The sequence below is a fragment of the Pteropus alecto genome, unplaced genomic scaffold (assembly GCF_000325575.1).
Source record: "Pteropus alecto unplaced genomic scaffold, ASM32557v1 scaffold239, whole genome shotgun sequence".
In the NCBI taxonomy this organism is placed as follows: Eukaryota; Metazoa; Chordata; class Mammalia; order Chiroptera; family Pteropodidae; genus Pteropus; species Pteropus alecto.
In genome coordinates this window covers 8,202,104-8,214,697 of record NW_006494613.1, presented here as the reverse complement: position 1 = coordinate 8,214,697, position 12,594 = coordinate 8,202,104, and the positions used below count along the sequence as shown (strand labels likewise).

Genomic DNA, 12,594 nt, shown 5'->3' with positions numbered 1-12,594 from the left:
TATATATATATATAAATCTTTACTCATTTATCAAAGGACATCTAAGATGCTTCTATATCTATTATAAATAATACTGTAATAAACGTAGGGATGCATATATCTTTTCAAATTAATGTTTTGGATTTCTTTAGTTAAATACCCAGAAGTGGGATTGCTGGGTCATATGATAGTTCTATTTTTAATTTTTTTGGAAACTTCATATTGTTTTTCATAGTGGTTTCACCACTTTGTAATTCCACCAACAAGGTACAAGGGTTTTTTTTCTCCACATTCTCACCAATACTTGTTTTTATTGACTTTTTGATAATAGTCATTCTAATGGTGTGACATTGTATCTCATTGTGGTTTTTATTTGCATTTCCTAATGATTAGTGATGTTGAGAATCTTTTGATGTGTCCGTAGCCCATTAGTATGTCTTCTTTGGAGAAATATCTATTCAGGCACTCTGTTTATTTTTAATTGGACATTTTAGCATTTTTTTAATTTTAATTTGTATGAATGCCTTGCATATTTTGAATATTAACCTCTTATCAGATATATCGCTTGCAAATATTTTCTCCCATTCAGAAGGCTGTCACTTGGTTTTTGCTCTTTTTTTTTTTTGATGGTTTCCCTTGCTGTGCAGATTTTTATTTTGTTGCAGTCACAATGATTATTTTTCTTTTGTTTCCCTTGTCCAAGGAGATATATTCAAAAAGATATTGCTAAGAACCATGTCAGAGAGTTTACTGCCTGTGTTTTCTTCTAATAGTTTTATAGTTTTGTATCTTACCTTTATGTCTTTAATCTGCTTTTAGTTTATTTTTCTATGCGGTGTAATAAAGTGGTTCTGTTTTATTTATTTATTTTTTGCATGTGTCTCTCCATTTCCCCCAACACCATTTATTGAAGAGAATGTCATTTTTCCATTGTATATCCTTGCCTACTTGTCGTAGATCAATTAACCATATAAACGAGGGTTTATTTCAGGACTCTCCACTTTATTCCATCTATGCTTCTACTTTTATGCCATTATCATACCGTTTTGGTTATTGTAGCTTTGTAGTATAGTTTCGAATCCAACTTTGTTTTTCTTTCTCTTGCTTTGGCTGTTTGGAATCTTTTGTGATTTCATATAAAATTTAAGATTATTTGTTCTAGTTCTGACAAGAATGCCATTGATATTTTATGTACAGGAGAATTTGAATCACTTAGCCATATTTGTTCTAATATAAAATGATATTGTGTTTTATGTTTTATCCTATATATGTATATTATAATTTATAATGACTATTTCTATATTATTACAAAGACTATAATTACTGAAAGCAGTTTTAGAGTTTTTTTCTTTTCTTTTCTTTTCTTTTTTGACATATGTTGCCAGGTAAGAATTTAGTGTCAGCTTACTGTTTTTTAAATTTATTTGAAACAATTTTTTTCTGTGTGATTATTACATCAATTTTTAAAAATCTATTATTAGAGAAAATTTTTGGAACTTTAGTCTTGTTTTTTGTCTGTATAAATAATGTGAAGGATTAGCAAACAAATATTTATACATTTTTACCTCTTTTAAACTTAGTAATGATTTCTTTTCTACACTTTGAAAGAAAAAAATTTCACAGGTACTAATCTAAGAAACTGTTTTGTTTTTATGTTTAGACTATTTTGAAACAGCTTTAGAATATTTTAAAAACAATATTATATGTTGTTTATATATTATTTATATATGTAATATATTGAAACAATAGTATTTTGCTTTCTTTTTGCTATAGCTTTGTCTGATTTTTCAATTTGATAAAAACTCAGATACAATATGTTAGATCCCTTTAATTTTCTAAAACATTCATATTTATATATTTATATCTATAAAAGTTATATTACCATCTAATTGCATAATTTTTATTTTTTCAAAGAGTAACAAATCTTCCAAAAAAGGTATAATTAACATTAAGACCATAAAAAATGTAAAGCATGATTTCAAATTATTACTCTGATAGAAAATAAAGATAAGGATTATTATAAAAAGTTCAGCTTTAACTTCAAAAATTTTTAAGATAATGTTTCTAAATAATTAAGTAGAATATGTTTATTACATGAAGAAATATTACGAACAAAGCAACCAAGAAAAAAAAAATCACGATTATTCTGCCTTGAGTGTAAGCAACTTAGTGACTAGGCTGCCATATATATTTTATACATAGTCTATTAGTTATCTAGATTTTACATTTCATATTAATATGTGCATTCACAAAGTTAAATAAAACTGTACATACTGTTTATACCTAGCTTAATATTTTTAACAATATATTATGCATGTATTATATTTTTATAATATAATAAAATATAATTTAATGGCTGAATAATAATAGTAATAATAACAACAGTTAACAGTAACCTAATTATGATTTGCCATGTACCTGGCTTGGTTCAAAATGCTTTATTTGATCCTTGTGTAGTATATAAGCATGATGATTGGGTGTTTATGCTGTTGTATGAGATACATCTCCTTCAAACCTTATTATACCATCGGCACATTACCCGTCTGATGCAAGAAAAAAATAATGCTTTACTTGCACTGACACAACTGATCTTCACAAGTATTCTATAAAAGAAGTATGATTATTTTGTTCATTTTACAACTAAGGGAACTGAGTCACAAAGAAGTAACCTGCCCAAAGTCATTCTACTGGTAACCTGTCCTTTAGTTTATGCTCTGAAACACTTTATAGCACAGTTCCATTATCTGTTGCCCTGTAATTCATTTAACTGTTCCACCAAATTTAGTGTAGTTTTTCTCTTTCTTGTATTTAGATGTTTATAAATTGCCTGCAATTATAATCTTCTACCTATATCATTTCACATTTGTTTCCTTAGCATAAATTCTTAGAAGTGTTTTTAAACAATACTTTGAAAATGGGAACAATACCACCACTAAAAATAAAAATCATTTAAGGAGCTCGAACAGCACACAGAAAAAAGGGAGGTAATTTCAATAAAAACTGATTGTCCAATATTTTATATCCTCTTTGAAGATGTAGATCAACAGATAAAAATATCATATATAAGCTCTATTTCAAAACATAGAGCAATTCAAGAAGACAGAGCTTGTGTAGAATAAAAGAAAAGGAAAAAGAAAAAGACTTGAAGGATATATTCAGAACATTTAACATATGAATTATGGGTATCCCTTCACTCGAAAAAGAAGAGTTATATGAGGAACTAATTGCGCAAATAATATAAGAAAGTTTGCTTAATTTGAAGAAAGACTTTAGTGAGCTGACTTTAAGGGCTGACCAAATTTCAATCGGGATTTATGCCTTAACTGGAGCTTTTTAAAAACAAAGAAACTTTAATATGAGAAATGATTAACTATGTATTAAATTTTTAACTAAGAAATTGGAGTTAATTTAACATAATTCTAGTTAACATAATTCTAGTTCCATGATACTAGAATTATCTTTTTACTTAGTTAAAATATCTTTTAACTAAGTAAAAAGATAATTCTAGTATCATGGAAGTCATAATTATAGGAAATAGTCATCTTTCTTATGGCAGAGGTAAAAACAAAAATGTTTTTAATTATTTAAAAATAGAAACTTAGTGACATGTCCCACAGGGCAGGGTACCAAACCTCTGACGAGAGAGAGGAAGACCCTGATCTAGTGCTGGCAAATATAATGGGGACTCGTGAGGCAGGTTTTGCAATTACTGTTAAAATAGGAAACTGGATTCTTCTACTTCTTCAGAAGTGTGTGTGTTGTGTATGTATATGTATGTGTGTATGTGTATATATATACACACATACATATATATAGTGTACTATATATATATAGTGTGTGTGTGTGCATGTTTACCAAAACCCCAAAATAAATTGTTTCTAGAGAGAGATATTCTCTTTTCCTATTTTCCAAGACTTTCTTGGAAGTTCTGTTGAATGTTATCAAAAAGTAAAATATACACATCAAGAATTAGAATAGTATTGTGCTGGAAAAAAATATTACAGGAAATGTACAAGGAAAACAGATTGATTAAGAGGTTGGTAATAAACTACTAATAGGAACATTAAAGTAGAATAAAAAAATGTGGTGCAATTCTAGGGAATCATAGGAAAGGAAATGGAGAAAAATCTGGAAATTACAATGATAAATAACACTGACAATACCTGAAGACCCTGTGTTACCAAAGGTATGGGGGCAGGAGGAATTCACTACCTGAGAAGCCTACAGGGGAAGTAGTGTTCTCAGGGAAAATCAATTTTAAGTTAGAGCCAAAAAAAGGGAAGAAAAATTTAGCAAGAGTTTAATGAAAGAGGAGTTTTTGCTTATAACCGTCATTGGGTATCAGATCTAAGTATAGATTTTCAGAAACTGGGAAAGGATGAGAGATCAGGTTATTGTTGTGGGTACAGTTCATTTTAACCTGATCTATCAACCCTGAGCAGTACCCACATCACTATGGAGATTAGTATGGGAGATGAGGAGTGATCTTGACCTAGGCTTCTTGCTATAAACAAGATAAACCTGGGTAAATAGTCTAATCATAATGATCTCATGGCAAAGAGTGGAAGTGAAGGAATCTGGGGTGGATGAGAAGGGTGCTCCTTCCACGTGTTTCTATTTATCTGCAATGCATGTAGGACAAAGACAAATGGTTTTGAGTCAATTAACCATGAAAGAGCATTGATATACATATATATTTTTCAATAACAAAGGGAACCATATAGGAAGGAGTAATAGCATTCTAAGACGTTTTGAAAAAAAGAAAATTAAAAGGAAATCTTATAGAAAAACTTGCACAGGGCCATATAACTAGTAAATAGTGAAGTTGAAGCAAAATGCTAAGCCTATCTTCTCTCCATGTTGTTCCGAGCCCACCAAACTAATTGCAATTTTTGCAGGGTTAGCAGGTTACCTCTCAACTTAACAGACAGCTAAATCCTTATAAAACAAAAATATATTTTGTGCTCTTCCCGTAACTTTGGCTCAAAACCATTTGTCCTACTTCCATACTTAAACAGGTAACATTTCACTATTCCAGATTTAATGTATAAATTATAATCTAATTATAAAATTAAATCTCATCTAAATTTCAGTTAATTATTAAGCAAAGTAGTGATCTCTGATGTTAATTAAATATCTGTACGTACTCATTCAGTGAGAAAATGAAATGCACATACAAATACCCTTAACTGCAAATTACTCTTGAGAATGTTTTATAAGTAACTGAGAATGGCACAATTTATGATCAATATGTCCTCTACCTAAGACTTTAACAATGTATATATAAATTATATATGTAAAGAATAGGATTTCTTATTTACTGTTTTAGCATTCCATTGCCTGTGGTATAACAGTTTTATTGTTTTTTTAGGTAACTATACCTATAAATCATTGTTTATAAAATTTACACATTGATTAAATCTCCCAAAATATCATTTTTGGTAGACAGAATTCTAACTTGGACTCTAAGATTTCTGCCTGCTGATAAGCACAGTATAATCTTCTTGTCCCTCTTGAGTGTGGGCCTGAACTAGGGAATTATATTTATAATAATCATGCTTATGATAACTCCTCTGATTAGGTTATATTGCATGGAACAGTTGATTCTGAGAGAAAGAGAGAGAGAGTGAGAGAATTATTAGTGAGTGTGGCCTAATCACCTGAACCCTTAAAGAGATTAGAAGTGTGAGAGCGAATTGATATGAAAAAGAAGGAGGGAGCTGCTCTAGAGCTGACTTCAAAGATAAAGGAGACCATGTGGGAAGGAATGAGAATGGCATATGGGAACTAAGAATGGCTCTTAGCTGATAGCCAGCAAGGTAACAAGGACCTCAGTCCCATAAACATAAGGAATTTAATTCTGCAACCATGGGAGCTTAGAAGAGGTTATTGAGCTCTCGATGATAAAACTGCCTTTCTAACACTATGATTTTGCCCTTATGAGACCCTGAGGAGAGAATACAACCATGCCATGTCCAGATTTCTGATCTATAGAATTTCGAGCACATTCATGGACATTATTTAAGTCACAAAGCTTGTGATAATTCATTGCATGATAAAACAAAAACAATATTTCTTTTTAAAAAAATATATCGAACATGCTATTTAACTTCAAAGAAAAACATTCCTTTTCGATATGAATCCCTCAACACTTACAAAGCTGATCTTTGTGAAAAAAAGAGCCAACAATTTATAATTTATGTGGCTTATCACTTCAACTCATTCTGTTTTCACAGACCTTAAGATTCTTGTTTAAAATTTATTATTCCAAATGACAGTCTTCAGAAGTCATCATGCTCATTATAAAAATCATGTTACAGGAAAGTTGAGGAATGAATAAAGGAGTATTTTTTTTTAAATGATGATAGATTAAAACATGGCCTATTTCTAAATAATTATTTTTCTTAAGTTTCAGTTGTTATAAGGATATAATAGTGAATATGATATGCAAGATCCATACTCTCACAAACATTACATTTTAGAAGTGAGAATATAGCCAGTAAAAAGGAAAGAAATGGAAAATAACTTCAAGAAGTGACAAGTTTGATAAGGGCAATAGGCAGAGTAATGTGATAGTGACAGATGGGCTATTTAGATTGGGTATTCAGAGAAAGTCTTTCTAAGGACTTAACATTTAATAGAAATCTGAAATGATACAAATATCAGTTATGCAAGAAGCTCATAGAAAAATGAGCTTTTTGTTTGCAGAAATAATACCATGAATAAGGACTGGAAGGCAGAAACAAGCTTGATGAAAGAAAATAGGTCATTGTGGATCAGTGTAGAAAACGATATGGAGAAGTGAGTTTAGGAGACATGGAAACTAGATATTATGTAGCCTTGCTTCCTAAAATAAAGTACTAGAATTCAATATGATGTACAGTGGGAAGAAATATAAAGTTTTTAGGTAAGGAAGGAGCATGATATGACATGTTTTGAGAAGATCATTTAGTAGGTTGCTATGAATCCAAGAGTTACTTCACGGCATTTTAATATGTTTCTAGTTTTGTTATGCTTTTTTAAATATATTTTTTCCTGGTCTTGTATCCTTTTTTTCTTTCTTTAGACGCCCTTATTATACCTATGTTAGCTTTTCTTTTCCTGTTTTCCTTCAACTGTAAGGTTGGAGATGGTATAAGTAGAAATTCAAGATCTATTTGCAAAATCTTAAATAAGACTAAAATATCTGATTAAACTCACAATAAGGTTTTAAGTCATAAAGTTATACTAAATTTAAGTTGTACTAAATTATTTTCCTTTGAATAGAACCTAGTTGTATGTTTTAGACTGGTAGTGAGAAAATATCAATGATCATTAGAAAATTTGTATTTAGTAGTTTTTATATGGTATTAGACGTACTTGGGAAGATTTTGATTCTGTTAATAGGAATGATAAAGAGGAAAGAAATATATTTTCAAAAAAGTCAAAATATCGTATTTGATATTTGTAGTTTAAAACAGGTTAGCTATGTATTATTCTCTCAATGACTTGTGTTTATTTGCTAAAAATTATACAATGACAAATATATTGTTTTTAGTCATAAAATACACATTAGTATGGCAACTAATAAATATAAATATACTAGTGTGGTGGGGGGAGACAATAATTGGGTGAGAGAGGGGGAAAAACTATAGCCTTATATGAAAATTGAATCCTATACTAGCTCTCTAATGTCTCTAAAGCCACTGCAGTACCTGTTTCTTCGAACTATCCACTTTAGTGTCTCAAAATAATAGATTCTTTGTTTTGGGTTAATCAGTTTTTATTTTATTTCTAGGATATATTTTTATTTTTGTGCATCTTTTAATAAAATGCTAGTCTGATAGGGCTTAACCTAAATATCAGTACTTGTGTAATTCTAGAATATTTAATAAGTGTATATAGCTCTGTTGTTATGTTAAAAGGGATAATATATACGATGTAGTATTTAAAAAGCCTACAGTCACTAAGATGACCTGGATTCAGATTTTTGTCTCACCACATAATAGATTTGTTAACTTGAGTAAGTTATATAGCCTCATTATGCCTAAATTTTCACCTTAAATAAAAAAATAGTAATGTTTCTACTTCCTAGATTTAGATGTAATGACTTTAGGTTGATAGGTAGATGAATTGATAGACAATGATAGATAAATAAGTGTTTAATGATAGATAGATAGATGATAGATGATAGATGATAGATAGATAGATAGATAGATAGATAGATGATAAATGACAGACATATAATACTAGATAGATAGATAGATAGATAGATGGATGATAAATGACAGACATATAATATTTAATATGTCATCTGGAAAATGCTAAGCATTTAATAAAAGTTTATGATTATTTATAATACTATTAAGACTGCATGGTTTGATCTTCACCCATAGAAATTACAGAAATAATTTATATCAGTATGTTATGACTATTGAAGTTAAAGTGCATAAAGAAAACGAAGCAAAATTTTTATTTCTGTTTATTAACAAATTCAAAATTAATTAACATAACCCACTTTTGATCATTAATAAATAGTAATTACATTGACATTCTGTGAATCAGAGCAAGGCATTTTACTTAAATGATAGCTTAGATACACTTTTTAGGCTGTATTTGGCTTTATTTCTCCAAACTTGTGAGAAACCAACATTTTTTTAAAAATCTTGATTTATGCCTTAGAGAACAAAGTATAAGCCAAGGATAATTCATTGACCTGACAAAAACTACAGCAAAAAGAGAAAAAAGTCAATAGGACTTGGTGATAGTTTATCACTCATGGTGACTGGGTTTATCTCTGGGCTCAAATCAATAATGTTGGTGGAAAAAACTTAGATGGAAGAATGCACTGAATGTCTTACTAGTTAATATATCTATCTGGTTTTCCTTTACTTCCTTTCTTTAGTCCAGTGTATTACTCTTAAGGAGGCACTAATATATTAATATATAAAATATACAGTTTATCTTTGAATGACAGAACTAAAATTAAAGTCAATTTCTCATCAAGTCATTCACATATCTAATCACACTTATATTAGTAAATTAAAATTGACAAGATATTTAATTACATTAAATATTGTTTAATCTCATAATTATAGCTCTGTTATACATTGCCCATAAAATCATAAATCAATTGGATATTAAAATTGTTATTAATCTTTTTTTCTGATAATACTTATTCAAAATAATAAGGATATAAATTTTTACTGCCATTTAATCTTGGAAAATTATATTGATAAAATTACCTGCTTTTGCTCTAAAAGGCTCGCATTTTTCTTTAAGTTTTTAGAATATATACATATCTAAGAAAGGCAGCACCAATAACTATTTACTAACCTTAACGTGCTGGGTAATTTATACATAACATGAATATTTTGTTCTTTCAATTATCCCATAGTTTTGGAGCTGGTCAAACCTAAGATTAGCCTAAAAAAAAAATCATTTTCAAATAGCTTACTACTTTCAATTTTTATATTAGTAAACAGTTGATGGTAATATATTGAGCCCTCATAAATATCACACACTGGTCTCAATATCTTACATGTAGTATATTATTTAATGCATATAAAATCCTTATGAGAAAAAATCTAGTATTTTCTCTAATTTACAAGTGAAGAAATGGGTGATCCAGGACCAAGTCCCCACCTTACCTCTTATTTTCAAATCATTCTAGTGGTATAACATGTCTTGCATAAGCAGGAAACAAAGCTCCTGCCTAACCTTTAAAATAACAAACAAAAAAGCAAAAATAGAAGAATGTAGTTGCCCCCCCAAAAGTTATAAGCTTTGTTAAGAACTGTGAAGAGTGAGATATTTTACCCTACTTGCAAGCTAAAAATTAGCTTGCCACGATTCTCCAGAAGCTAGTAGAAGACACAAGATTTCTGGGTCAGACGTGGAGGAAAATTTATTACTCATAGCAATAGTGTAGCCAAGTATCAGTCTTTAGTGGGACAGTTATTAAAGTCCTATTTACATTGGGTAACAGTAAGAAAGCCGGGTGATATCTGCATACATGGTCTGTTACAGGGATGGAACCCTGAGCTTAAGAAATGTAATTTTTTTATTATTATGGTTTCTAAACAAATATACCTTCTGCTATACAGGGGTAAATGACCCTTATCTTTAAAGGCTGTTTGCTATAGAAGCACCCTTGAAAAGACAGTTTGGCACAAAGGACAATCAGTACTTTTCTTGACATGATTGTGTAAAAATGTGAGAGCCATGGGATTTGTTTTTCAATAATCTCTTTCTCAGTTCCCTAATACGAGCCAATTTTTGTACTCAAAATCCATTGCCTAAAGTGCTGGCCAAGTTCCTAAGAGATACCCCCTGTGACAGTACAGTAAGTATATACCAAGAAGATTCCCAGAGTTCTTCTCCAAAAGAGAACTATTGAGATTGCTATCCACTGGTAAAGGGATTTACTAGGACCCAGACATTTCTAACACTACTAAGTTAGCATTGATACCCAAATAATCTTGGCCCACCTCTTAGAGTAGGAACCTACAGAGGCCAGGTAATAAATAGAGCCTTGGTTAACATCTGACTCATAGTGGGTTTGCAGATTCTGCAGGTTTATCCAATGGTCATCAGCTCTGTCTATGAGTACCTAATTTGAATTGATATACTTGGGATTTAGAAGACCTCTATACTTTTTTTGGATTGTAAGACTTATTTTAAAGAACAATAGCAAATCTTTGAAAATATCACCCATTATTGCCAGTTAAAAAAATCAGTAATAGTACTGTATACCCAATGGAGTTACAGAGATTAGTGTCACCTACAGAAACCAGATATATTCTGAAGAATTATGGTAGCCTACCATAAATTTATGTACACAGCTGCCCTGATCATAACTTCTGTACCAGATGTGATCTTTTTGCTAGAGCAGATTATTATTAAGGCTATTGATTATCTCTTCATTTGACATTGATTGGCAAATATGTTCTTTTCTATTCCAGTTAAACCCAGGGATTAGAAATAGTGAAACCAGATATATTCTGAAGAATTATGGTAGCCTACCATAAATTTATGTATGCAGCTGCCCTGATCATAACTTCTGTACCAGATGTGATCTTTTTGCTAGAGCAGATTATTATTAAGGCTATTGATTATCTCTTCGTTTGACATTGATTGGCAAATATGTTCTTTTCTATTCCAGTTAAACCTGGGGATTAGAAATAGTTCTCTTTCACCTAGCTTGAACAATAGTATTAACTTACCATTTTGTTTTAGGGTTATATTAACTGGCCTTACCTATGTTATAATATAATCTGGAGATCTAAACTGTGGATATACCATAGAACATCACATTGATTTATTATTTCAACAACATTGTGATGACCTGATGATTGGACAGAATGATTAAGAAGGAGCTGATACATTGAGGCCTTCTTAGGATATATGTGCTTCTGAGAATGGAAGATAAACCTTACATAGGTTCGGGGACTGGCCACTATAGTGAAATTTTAGAGTTCTATTAGCTTGGGGTTGCCAAATCATTCCCTGCAAAATAAAAGACAAGTCGTTGCATTTTGCATCTAACACACACACACAATATACACACAATATTTGGTAGGCCTCTTTAAACTCTGGAGCAAACATAGTTTCAAACCAGGAATATTATTTCAGCCCATATCCTGAGTGAAGTCAGCTAACCCAGAGTGGGACTTAAAGAAGGAAATGACACTGCATTTGGCAGACCCTATGGTGTTAGATAAGCCTGTGATGGGAGAATAATCAATATGAGGATTATAGTCAATTCCAATGAAAGAAGCACAGTGTAGGGTATTCCGGAGTGAGGGCCTGCCATCCACAGCAGAGACTTACATATCATTTAAGAAAGTTTTTACCCAAGAATGCAATGTTGATTAAACATCCAATTAATGTAATGTATTGTATCTATAGAATAAAGAACAAAACTCACATGATCATCTTATAAACACAAAATAAATTTGACATTATTCATGATGTAAATATTCAACAATCTAGGTATAGAAGATAACTGCTTCAACCTGATAAAGGCCTCAGAAAATGACCCAAAGCTAACATATTTAATGTTAAAAAAAAATGCTTTCCCCGTCAGATAAAAAAACAAACAATCAAGCAAACAAAAAATAAAACAAAGAAGTTTGCTACCACTTTTATTTAACTTTCTACTGGAGATTCAGGGCTGGATAATTATGCAAGACTATTAGTAGATGACATAATCTTGTATATAGGAAACTAATAAATCCACAAACAAATTATTACAGCATGTAAATTAGTTAAGCAAGGTTGAAGAATACGAGATCAATATGAAAAATTCAACCACGTATCTGATAAAGGATTGAAATCTAGAACCTATAAAGAATTCATATACATGTGGGTTTATTTCTGGGTTCTCAGTTCTGTTTCATTGGTCTGTATATCTGTTTTCCTGCCAATTTCATGCTTTTTTGAATATTGTTGCTTTATAGTGTAATTTAAAGTCAGTCAGTGTTATATGTCTGGCTTTGTTCTTTTTTCTCAAGATTGCTTTGGCCATTCCAGGTCTTTTGTGATTCCATACAAATCTGATGATTTTTTCTTCTATTTATTTAAAAAAAATGTCAATAGGGTTTTGATGGGGATTGCATTAAATCTATGTATTGC

The 12,594-nt window shown here is 30.6% G+C and overlaps 1 non-coding gene across 1 annotated transcript; it reads left to right on the top strand.

Annotated features, from left to right (window-relative positions):
- Positions 1 to 2,424: 2,424 nt before the first annotated feature.
- On the top strand, positions 2,425 to 2,528 carry LOC112474525. Its single transcript, XR_003044384.1, has one exon. It is a non-coding gene; the product is annotated as a small nucleolar RNA U13 (small nucleolar RNA).
- Positions 2,529 to 12,594: the final 10,066 nt, after the last annotated feature.